The following is a 10,513-nucleotide window of genomic DNA, read 5'->3' as shown; positions in this document are numbered from 1 at the left end:
AATAACCAAAAAAAAAATTTTAAAAAACCAAAAACCATATATATATATATATATATATAGCCATCAGAGAGTTATCAAGGCAAAAAAATAAACGACTAAAAAAAAAGTAAAATTCCAGAAAAATGTGCTGAGGATCTGCAACTATGGGAACATTTGCCTTTCATGAACTGGCTCACTCTGTAGGATGGGATCTAGGATAGACCCAGGTGGAGGGATGATACTGGGAGAGAAATCATAAGAGCCTCTGATAGTCATACAGGGCTTCAGTGAAAAAACAGGAGATCTGAGGAGTCGTAAACACAGAGTTAACCCCCCTGTTAAGTTATTTGTAAAATTCTGAAGCTGCACAGGGCAGAACACTAAAGAGCTAAGCCAAAGTCTCTCAAAGGAAAACTAATAATTCTGCATTCTGTCAGTGTCAAGGGGACAAAGACCAACCAGGCTCTTGATAAAAAGTCCTGGAAGACCCTGCTCTAGAAATAAGGAGACAAAGAAGTGGTCTGAGTCTCAAAATTTCAATCTATTCTGATGCAATTAAGTCCAAGATTGAATTAAAGCTATCTGTCCCTCAATTTGATATTTCTAGCAAAGTGTAAAACTATATAAGTGGAGCCTCTGTGGCTTTTAAAAATAATACCTAGCATCTAACAAAAATTATTAGGCATATAAAAAGTTAGAAATACATGAATGAGAGTTAGAAGAAAAAAGAGGACTGGCCCTGTATCAAAGTTTTAAGGGAAGCTGGATACCATATGGCAAACTGAGGTTCAGGTCCTGGACTCAAGGGCTTGAAAAACATGCAAAGCAAATATGCATGCATGCTCCAAATCCCCACAGGATGGAGAAGTGGAGAAGAAGGGATTGTGATGTGACCATGCCCCACTGTGGGGGTGGGGTGCTTCCCCTCTCTCTCTCTCTTTTTCTCTCTCTCTCTGTCTCCCTGTGTCTCTAGTGAATGCATATATCCTCTGGCAATTAAAAAGAGAGAAAAAAGCAAGAAATAATAACAAGGGAGTATTACATATACTGATGCAAGATTTCTAAACTGAGTTGTTAGGGAAAAGCACAAAACTAAACACACACATTTGCATATGCATATCTATGTCAATCCAAGGGGAAAAAAATTTGTTTCTTTTTTTGGGGAGAGTTTTTTGTTGTAGGGCTTGTGTGCTTGCCAGAAAGAGAGAGAGAGAGACAGAGAGATAGAAAGCGAGAAATCACTCCCCGGGGGGGATGGCCACACCACAATCCCTTCTCTCAAGATCTTAGGCACGCACGCACACGCGCCAGGCGTGAATTTAAGCCACCGGGTCCAAGACTCAAACCGTGGTCAACTACATGGGAGTCCAGCAAGATAGCCATTACACTAACTGCTGGTCCCTAGGGAAAAAAATGTTAAGAATATTCATCAAACTCACATTGTTGGTTATATCTAAGGATAATGATAAGGTAGAAAGTAGGCAGTCAAAGGAAATATTTATGTGTGTTGTTCAAGTGCTTTTATTATATTATCTTTTCATTTCTTTTTTTTTTTTAGATTCTTGCCATAAAGTGTGTGGGCTTATTGGAGAGAGACAGAGAGAAGAAAAGTGAACAGTTTCCTCCCAGAGGGAGGCCATGCTGCAACCCCATCTCCTTCATTCTCCCCTTGGGATTTTGGGCATACATGCACATGTGCCCAGTGGGACTTTCAAGTTGCCAAGTCCTGAACTGAAATTACTGAGTCAGCCATGTGGGATTCGGCATCCCAACCACCAACCAGATCACCTACTGACCCTACTTTTTTTTTTTATATTTACCTTTAATCACTGTTCATTTTCGAAGCTTGCAAAGCTGCAAAATCACTTGCAAAGTAGCAAAATCATTTTTGCAGCTGGCAAAAATGTAACTTTTCCCAGCATGCATATGTTATATATCAAGTCAAAAATATCATGTACATCATCATTAACAGATAACTTTGCATTCTTGTCTGTTAAATTTTATTTTTCCTTAGCCCTGTCCCCTTTTCCTTACCCATTCCCTCCTATATAGTCTCTGGTATCTATGCTTCCCCTCCCTGCTATTATACCTTCCATTCTTTCAGTCTCTGCCATAGAAGGCAAACATTTGGTATATACTGAGCAAGGACAAACAGTGCCTTTCATACGCTGTTTTGTTTTGCTTAGCATTAAATCTTCTATATTCATCCAATTTATATCAAATGAGAGGGTTTCATTTTTTTTTTATAGCTGAGTAGTGTTACATAGTATAATGTGCCACATTTTTCAATCCAGTCATTTGTCCTTGGGCATTTAGGCTGACCGCATGTCTTAGCAATTGTGAATAATACTGCATTAAATATGGACATGCAAGTGTTTTTCCAACTGAGTCTTTCTCTATCTTTGGGTTAGGACTAAGGAATGGTATTACTAGGTCATATAGTTCAATTTGTTGGTGTTTGAGGAATCTTCATATTGTTCTCCACAGTGACTGTACAAACTTACATTCCCAACAACACTATGGGAGGATTCCCTTTTCACCACATCTCTCCAGCATTTGTTGTTCATATTTTTAATCATAACCATTCGGACTGGGGTTAAGTGGTATCTCATTATGGTTTTGATGTATGCTTCCCTTATGATGAGGAAAGTTAAGCATTTTTTCATATGCTCTTTGGCGGTTCATATTTCTTCCTTGGAGAGTTGTATGTTCAGCTCATTTGCTCATTTTTTAATAAGACTATTTGGTTTCTTTAGGGGTAAATTGCTTGAGTTCAACGTATATTCTAGCTATCAGTCCCTTATCTGAAGCAAAGTTAGCAAATACTTTCTCCCACTCTGAGGGTTCTCTCTTCGCTATATTGTTTCCTTTATTGCATAGAAATTTATTAGTCCAATGTAACCCCACTTGTCAATTTTGAGGATTACTGCCTGAGTTTTTTTTTTGGGGGGGGGGGTGTTCTTATTTCTAAAATCTTTGGCTACTCCAGTCTCTTCATGAATTTCTCCTTTATTTTCCACCAATAGTTTATAGTTTGAGGTTTTACATTTAGGTCTTCAATCCATTTTAAGTTAATTTTTGCTAGTGGTCAGAGATAGGGGTCCAGTTTTATTTTTATGAGGATGAAAATCCAGTTCTTCCAGCAACATTTGCTGAAGAGACTTTCTTTTCCGCACAGGACTGTGTATGTCTTTCGAAAAAAAAAAATCAATTGCCTGTACTTGGGGTGGTTTATTTCTGGGTTCTCTATATTCTTACATTGGTCCATGTGCCTGTTTTTGTGCCACTATCATGCGGTTTTGATTACCACAGCTTTGTAATATATTTTGAGGTGAAAAGAGATGGCTCCTACTTTATTTTTGGTTCAGTATTGCTTTGGTGTTAGGGGCATTTTATGATTCCATACATTTTTTTTTCTGTTTCTGTGAAGACTATCTCTGGTAATTTTATAGGAATTTCATTTAATTTGTAAATTAATTCAAGTAGAACTGACGTTTTGATTATATTAATTCTTCCAATCTAGAAACATGGGATGTCTTTCTATTTTTGCATATCATTCTCAATGTATTTTTTTTCAATTTTTCATAGTTTTCCTTTTAGAGGCATTTCACTAATTTTTTAAAAGTAATTAGCTCTTACATTGTGTTGAACAGTTTGGTCAGTGTCTGCACTCTACAACCAAAACTGATTGACTAAAAGATATACAAACACAAGAGATGGGTGTGAATGCTAGATGTGGTGTGTGTGGAGGAGTAGGGCATAGGGAAGGACATTTGCAGGAGGAATACAGAAGTAGAGCATTGATGGGACAGAGAGGTGTGGTGTAACCTGTTGAAAATATTTTGATCAACGGGACTGGGAAGAATTGTTCACATATTGAAATGTTCACTTCATAAGCTAAACAATGTCATTGAATGTATATAAAAATAAATAAATTAATTAATTAATTAAAAATTTTAAAAAGAATTAACTAACCAAAAAAAAAAAAAAAAGAAGTACAAAGATGCATAGAACTTTCTGCAACACAGAAAAGGAGGCACCAATTACAGGTACTAGAAAATTAGTGAGCCTAGCAAGCAACCCATTGTCTTGATAGGGCAAAGAGAGAGAGGCTTATGAGCAGAGTTAGTGGGTGACCTCTACTAATTAAAAACCCTGACAGTGGTGCTTTTTGTCATTTAATATTAAAGATTTTCAACTGGGTAGAATAAAAAAGGAGTTATATTCAAGATATGTAACACTGCTGTGCAAATAACTCAGAAGTTCACTTAATTGGAAGGAATTTGAATGAAAGGATAAACTCAAAGTAGGTAGACAATTATCCAATAAAAGCAAACACACACATACTAGTCTTGATGAAGACTACCCTAAGACAGAAAAAACTAATAACCCAAAAGAAACCCTCAAAATTAAGAGCTGGAAGAAAGCATGTGGAAGGATCTCTAGTAAGGACTAGATTCACCCCAAAACTGTAAATTTCTCTCTCCCCTTTGTTCCCACAGATTTCATATTTCTCCTGTTAATCTCAGTACATTTTCCTTTGATTACAGTCTTGATACACACATCTTCTCCACACTCAATTAACACTGAGTCCTCAAGAGTACAGACAATATACTAGATGCATTTCAATATTCTGCTTCACTTTAAGCAGAGTGTCCACACATGGTAAGTATTCTACACATGTTTATGCTCTAAGACAAGTTGAAAAGACCTCTGACCATGGTGCATATCATCAAGAAAACAATCAGACATTCACATTGCAGGACACCACTCATTGAAACAACCAGTTTTGAATTATGAATTGAATATCTACTATCTGCTTAGCATAATGCTAAACTCGGTTTTTCAGAATATAAGAAGTATTGTTGCTCATCTCTTTCCAATCTGATTTTTTAAATCAATCTTCTTTTCCTATACCTTCTAAATGGGTCAGTGGTTTTGAGTTATGAGGAACATAGGAACAAGAAAGGTAACAAGAAAGCAAACCTTTACAAAGAGTTCCCAGTGGAAAACCAGTATACAGGAAGCATGTGATAAATATTTATTGACTATCTGACAGCCAGAAATTCCTTTCTGGCTGAAGAGTGTACAATGGTTATACAAAGAAGACTGAAAATTGCTGTGCTACTGAAGTATTCCACACTTGTTCCAGTTAGGGAAGATTTTTCCTTTCTCATTTTGATAACTGACCATCAACTCAGTGAAATTTCTCCCTGATCATCCTTATCCAAAGATGCTTAAGGGCAAACAAAGCTCTTTTGAAAATCTTCTGTTGAAAGCAGATGCTGCGGAAAATATGACTTCATAAGAAGAAATCTAAATATGTTCCTTAAGTACAGGAGGAGGTGGTGGTTTGTTTTTTGGTGTGTGTGTGTGTGTGTGTGTGTGTGTGTGTGCGCGCGCATGCGTGCATGTTTTAATAAACATGCAGATGCTCCTCAGATCCCTCTGGGCACTGCTTTTTGGCACTCCATGCTCATTGCCCTTAGTGTATTCCCCTCATAGATTTAATTCTTCTCTAGGGAACTTGAGGCATTATCTGCTGCTAAATTTGTAGCAAGACTGTGTGGCCGTGCAAACCCATATGTAGGCTGCCCATGCCTGATAACAATCAGAGCCAGGGGAATAGTTAAATTTCAGGCCTGTCCAGGCAGAGGTCCATGGGTGTAGGCTTCACCCACCTACACAAGAGAGGAGGTATTTGGCCAATATCCCTAGCAGGTCACTTCACACAGATAACTAAACAGGTACCAAAGGCGCATGAAGAACCAAGCATGGCGTTCTCTCAGCCCACTTGTATATCCTAAATCCTTACTATGTTCTTAGTACTAGCTAGAATAAAAGTCCTTCTATTCACAGAAGTTAGGATCCAGTGAACACATGTAGAACAAGTAGAGAAGAGATTTTCCTTAGCGCCACCCTCTTTATTCTTTATTCTTTTCCTAATACAACCTTTATCAAAAACTATATAGGGAACCAGCAGTTAGCGTAATGGCTATGTCACTGGATTCCCACGTAGTCGACCGTGGTTCGCATCCTGGACCCGGTGGCTTAGAACTCATGCCGGGCGCGTGTGCGTGCATGCCCAAGATCCCGAGAGGAAAATGGAGGAGAAGGGATTGTGGCGTGACCATCCCCCCTGGGGGGTGATTTCTCGCTTTCTGTCTCTATGTCTCTCTCTGTCTGGCGAGTGCATGCTCCCTATAGCGAAAACCTCTCAAAAAAAAAGAAAAATTAAAAAAAAAAATATATATATATATATATGAAACTTGGTTTATGTTTATTGTCTGTCTCCTCCACCAAGATACAGGCTCAGTGACTGTATAGGTCATTTCAGTCTTGTTCTCGTCTGTATGTATCTCAGCCTTAGCACAGGCCTCATCCATACTAAATAATTGATATTTATATATCTGTGTATTCAAGGCACCAGGCACTAAACAAGATAAGCACAGTTCTTTCTCTCAATAAACCTACAGCTTGATAGAAGGAGACAGAGAGAAAATAAATACACAAATAAACAACAAGATAATCTAAAATAAAATAAATGCCACTAAGAAAACATAACCTATCAGTCACCCTTGAATCGGTCACCCTCTCCCTCCCAATCCAACTCATCAGGAAGTCCTGAACACTCTGACCATCTCCACTGCTACTACCCTAACCTAGATAACATAATTTCTCACTTGGTCTTTTGTAAAAGCCTCCTAAATGTCTGTTCCTTTTATTTCCATTCCTGCTCCCCACAATCTATGTCCTACCTACTGGTCAGTGATCTTCCTAAAGCACAAGTCAGATCGTATAATTCCTCTGCTTACAAGCCATTTCCATTAAAATAAAATGCAAGGCCTGAATCAGGGTCTACACGTCCTTCCATAAAGATTTGGTCCTATCAATCTCTCTACTCACCTCTCTTTACTCTTCTCCTTCTTGCTCACTCTGTGCCAGTCACTCTAGCTTTGTTTCAGTCCCTAGAACAGGCCAAATGGTTCTCTCAACGGAGCTGTCACACTAGCTGTTCTTCACATGAAAACTCTTCCCCCAAATATCTTAATGGACAGTTCCTTCTTGGCATTCAAATCCAAGCGGAATGTGGTCTTCTAGAGAATTCTTTCCTGATCAGTATAGCTACTATAACAACCCCCACCCCCAAGTAAACTGTATTATTCTATTTTATTTTTTATAGCATTTATCACTATCTGAAATTACCTTCTTTATTTGTTTATTTTGTTTCCTACCTTCCCCTACTGACTAGTATGGAAAATGCATGACGAAAGGGACCTTGTCTGTTATTCAAGTCATTCTTGAATATTCCATGCCTCCTACAGGGCAGACTCTCAATAAATGTTTGTAAAAAAATAATAAATCAGAGCAGCTGAAAGGACTATTTTAGGCAATGTCTAGGGAAGGTCCCCTTAAGGAAGTAATATTTCAGTTGAGATATGAATGGAAAAGAAAAGTATTGTATGAATGAATATTTTGTCCATTGGCTGGAAGGTAATCCACCTATTTCTGAGAGACAACCATTCTCTTGCAGGGCTTGATTTATTGTCTACTCTAGTTCCTTAGGTCCATGACATGACACCATCAATCTCTTCTTCTTGGCCCTTCTCAACAGTTGGCTGTTATCCAGAGATAGGAACATAGTTTTCTATAACTAACCTGAAAGACAGCTAGAATGGTTAATTTTATGTCAAACTCACTGGGCCATAGGGTGCCCATATATTTGGTCAAATATTACTCTGAGTGTTCCTATGAGGCTGTTTATAGATGAGATTAACATTTAAATTGGTGGAATGAGCAAAGTACCCAAGCAATTGAAGCCCTTAATAGAAGAAAAAGGCTGACCCTCCTCAAATCGAAGAACATTCTTCCTGCCTAACTGCCCTTGAACTGGGACATCAGTTTTTCTTTGCCTTCATGCTGAAACTGAAGCATCAGCCTTACTGGGTCTCTGGCCTGTTGACCTTTGGGCTAAAACTAGCTCTCCCAGTTCTTAGGTCTTCAGACATAGACAGGAACTAAACTATTGACTCTCCTAGATCTCAAACTTACTGACTCAGCCTGAAGATTTCAGGACTTGGGACCAGCAGTTAGCGTAATGGCTATGTCGCCGAACTCCCATGTAGTCAACCATGGTTCGGATCCCGGACCTGGTGGCTTAAACTCACGCTCGGCATGTGTGCATGTGTGCCCAAGATCCTGACAGGAGAATGGAGGAGAAGTGATTGCATGACCATCCCCCCTAGGGGGTGATTTCTCACTTTCTATCTCTCTGTCTCTTTCTGTCTTTCTGATGAGCACATGCACCCTATAGCAAAAACTCTCAAAAAAAAAAAAAAGAAAGAAAGAAAGAAAAAGAAAGATTTCAGGACTTGTCATCCTTTTACTGGGCTTTCTGTTCCTTCAAGATATTTCTTAAAGGAAGACACAATACACTTCTCTGGATTACCCAATGTTATTCTTACAAATTTCCACTAGAGTAGGGTATAGCAATTCTACTTTGGCTCTGCACTTTAGTTTTCCTGTCTTCTCTTTGACTGTCAAAATGTCCTCTCATTCCTTCATCTACTAATCTGGTATGTCCACAAAAACCAGAAACTTAAACTGTCAAAATCTAAAATATCAGGCCAGTAGGTGGTATGGAGGTTAAGGTGGTTGGATCCCACATGGCCAGTGGTTCAAGTCCTGGACCCAGGAGCTTAAAATACATGCCAGATGTATGTGCATGGGTGTCCAAAATCCCAAGAGAAGAGTGGAGGAGAAGATATTGTGGCATGGCCATCTATCTAAGGGGTGATTTCTCATTTTCCCTCTCTCCTTCCCTCTCTCACTAGTGAACACATGCCCTATAACCAAACTAAAACACATACACATATGCACAATTCTAAAATAGTTTTTTAAACTATGTGTTAAAGCTCCCAAAGATCTTGATGACAACAACCAAAGTACAATATACAATGAGGTCGTCAGGAAGGACATGATGTGTTTTTCTGTTTTTCTATGCAAAAATGCATCATGACCTTCCCAACAACCAAATATCTTGCTACTTGGCAGTTGTGATAGCCATAGGGTGGCTAAGGGGACTTTTTCTCTGATTTTCACCTTAAATTGTGCTAGAATTTGGATGTCCCCCAGAAATTCATGTGTTGGAAGTTGACTGTACTGTAAAGGTGTTAAATGAAAAGTTAATCCCTTCATGGAGTCTCAGGGTGGGACCTTTAGGTGTGATAAAGTCATGAGGGTGGGGACCCTATGGTTGAGTTCTGATGTGTTTAAAGATGGAGAAAAACAAACACACACACAAAAAAAACCAGAACACTTATGTCTTAATACCTTAAGGCAGAAACATAGACAGCTGCTCTGTTCAAGACCTTGCCCTCCACCATATTATAGCCTAACCAGAACTTTTCCCCTGGTTCCTGGACCTTCAAACCATGAACAGAATACACCTCTATTTCTTTATATATGATTTATAATCACCCAATCTCAGATATATCTTCTAGCAATGCAATAATAGACTAAGAGGAACTGTTAATAAAACTTCAACCCCTAGACAAATATGGCATTGCCATCATTGGCCTTGCCCTAACTAAAGGAGTTGTAATGCCAAACACATGTAGTTTATTAGAAAATTAAACAATAAAGAAATGTCTATGTAGCCTACACTATTTGGTACTTTATTTCTTCACACACAATAAGCCCTTTCCATGAATAAATTTCAGTACTAAATTATCAACAACATCAAACTTTCTAAAACATGTAAATTCAGAGCCAAAGCATACAGGCTGGAAAAAATAAGACTTCTCATGTGAAGCAAATATTGACCAAAAGGGGGGGGGGAATCAATGCCTAGCATGGCAAATATCTGCTTTGTTTGTGTACTTAAAACATAAACTGGTATCGCTCGTCCAAAAGGTCTGTCAAGTGACCAGTAACAGCATAGTGCAAGGTTGAAGGAAAGAATTTCACTGCAAACATAAGCAAATAGCAAATGTCACATGAATTACCAGCGTTCAGAGGAGAAGTTTCATCTCTGCCTATGAAGGTTGATCTCCCTCTTCCTGTTCCCAGGGTATGTTAAGAATATAATGAGTCAAAGATTAGATCCTGCCACAATATCCTGGCCTTGAATTTTAAAATGTTTTACGTGGGAAAAACAACAACAACAACATCAACAAAACTCTCACCTTGCACTAAATACCTTCAATACCTTCTTATGACATTTATGGCCTCAAATTCCCTTTATTCCATTTATGGCAAGTGAGAGCAAAACATCAGTGACTGAAGAAGAATGTTTATGAATACTGCTATTCTTATCTTGGCAAGAATTGCCAAGTCTCATCTGGAATTGGAGACTGTCCAAAATGTCAGTTTTGCAATGTAGGTAACATACTTATTTATTAAACAAATAGTAGGGCTCATAATTGAGGCTTCTGCAAATATATGCCCAAATGGATCTGGGAAACATCAGCAATAACACACATAAATAATAGTAAATATTGGCTTTTTTTTGGGGGGGGGGGGGGCGCCTCTT

At 38.5% G+C, this 10,513-nt stretch overlaps 1 protein-coding gene across 3 annotated transcripts in view; it reads right to left on the bottom strand.

The window, feature by feature from the left end:
• CPQ (carboxypeptidase Q) overlaps window positions 1–10,513 on the bottom strand; it is a 580,759-nt gene that overhangs the window by 297,093 nt on the left and 273,153 nt on the right. The window lies entirely within an intron of this gene.

This window comes from Tupaia chinensis, unplaced genomic scaffold (assembly GCF_000334495.1).
Source record: "Tupaia chinensis unplaced genomic scaffold, TupChi_1.0 Scaffold138407_1, whole genome shotgun sequence".
Classification (NCBI taxonomy): Eukaryota; Metazoa; Chordata; class Mammalia; order Scandentia; family Tupaiidae; genus Tupaia; species Tupaia belangeri.
The sequence above is the reverse complement of the archived record's forward strand: the minus strand, read 5'-3'. Positions and strand labels throughout refer to the sequence as shown.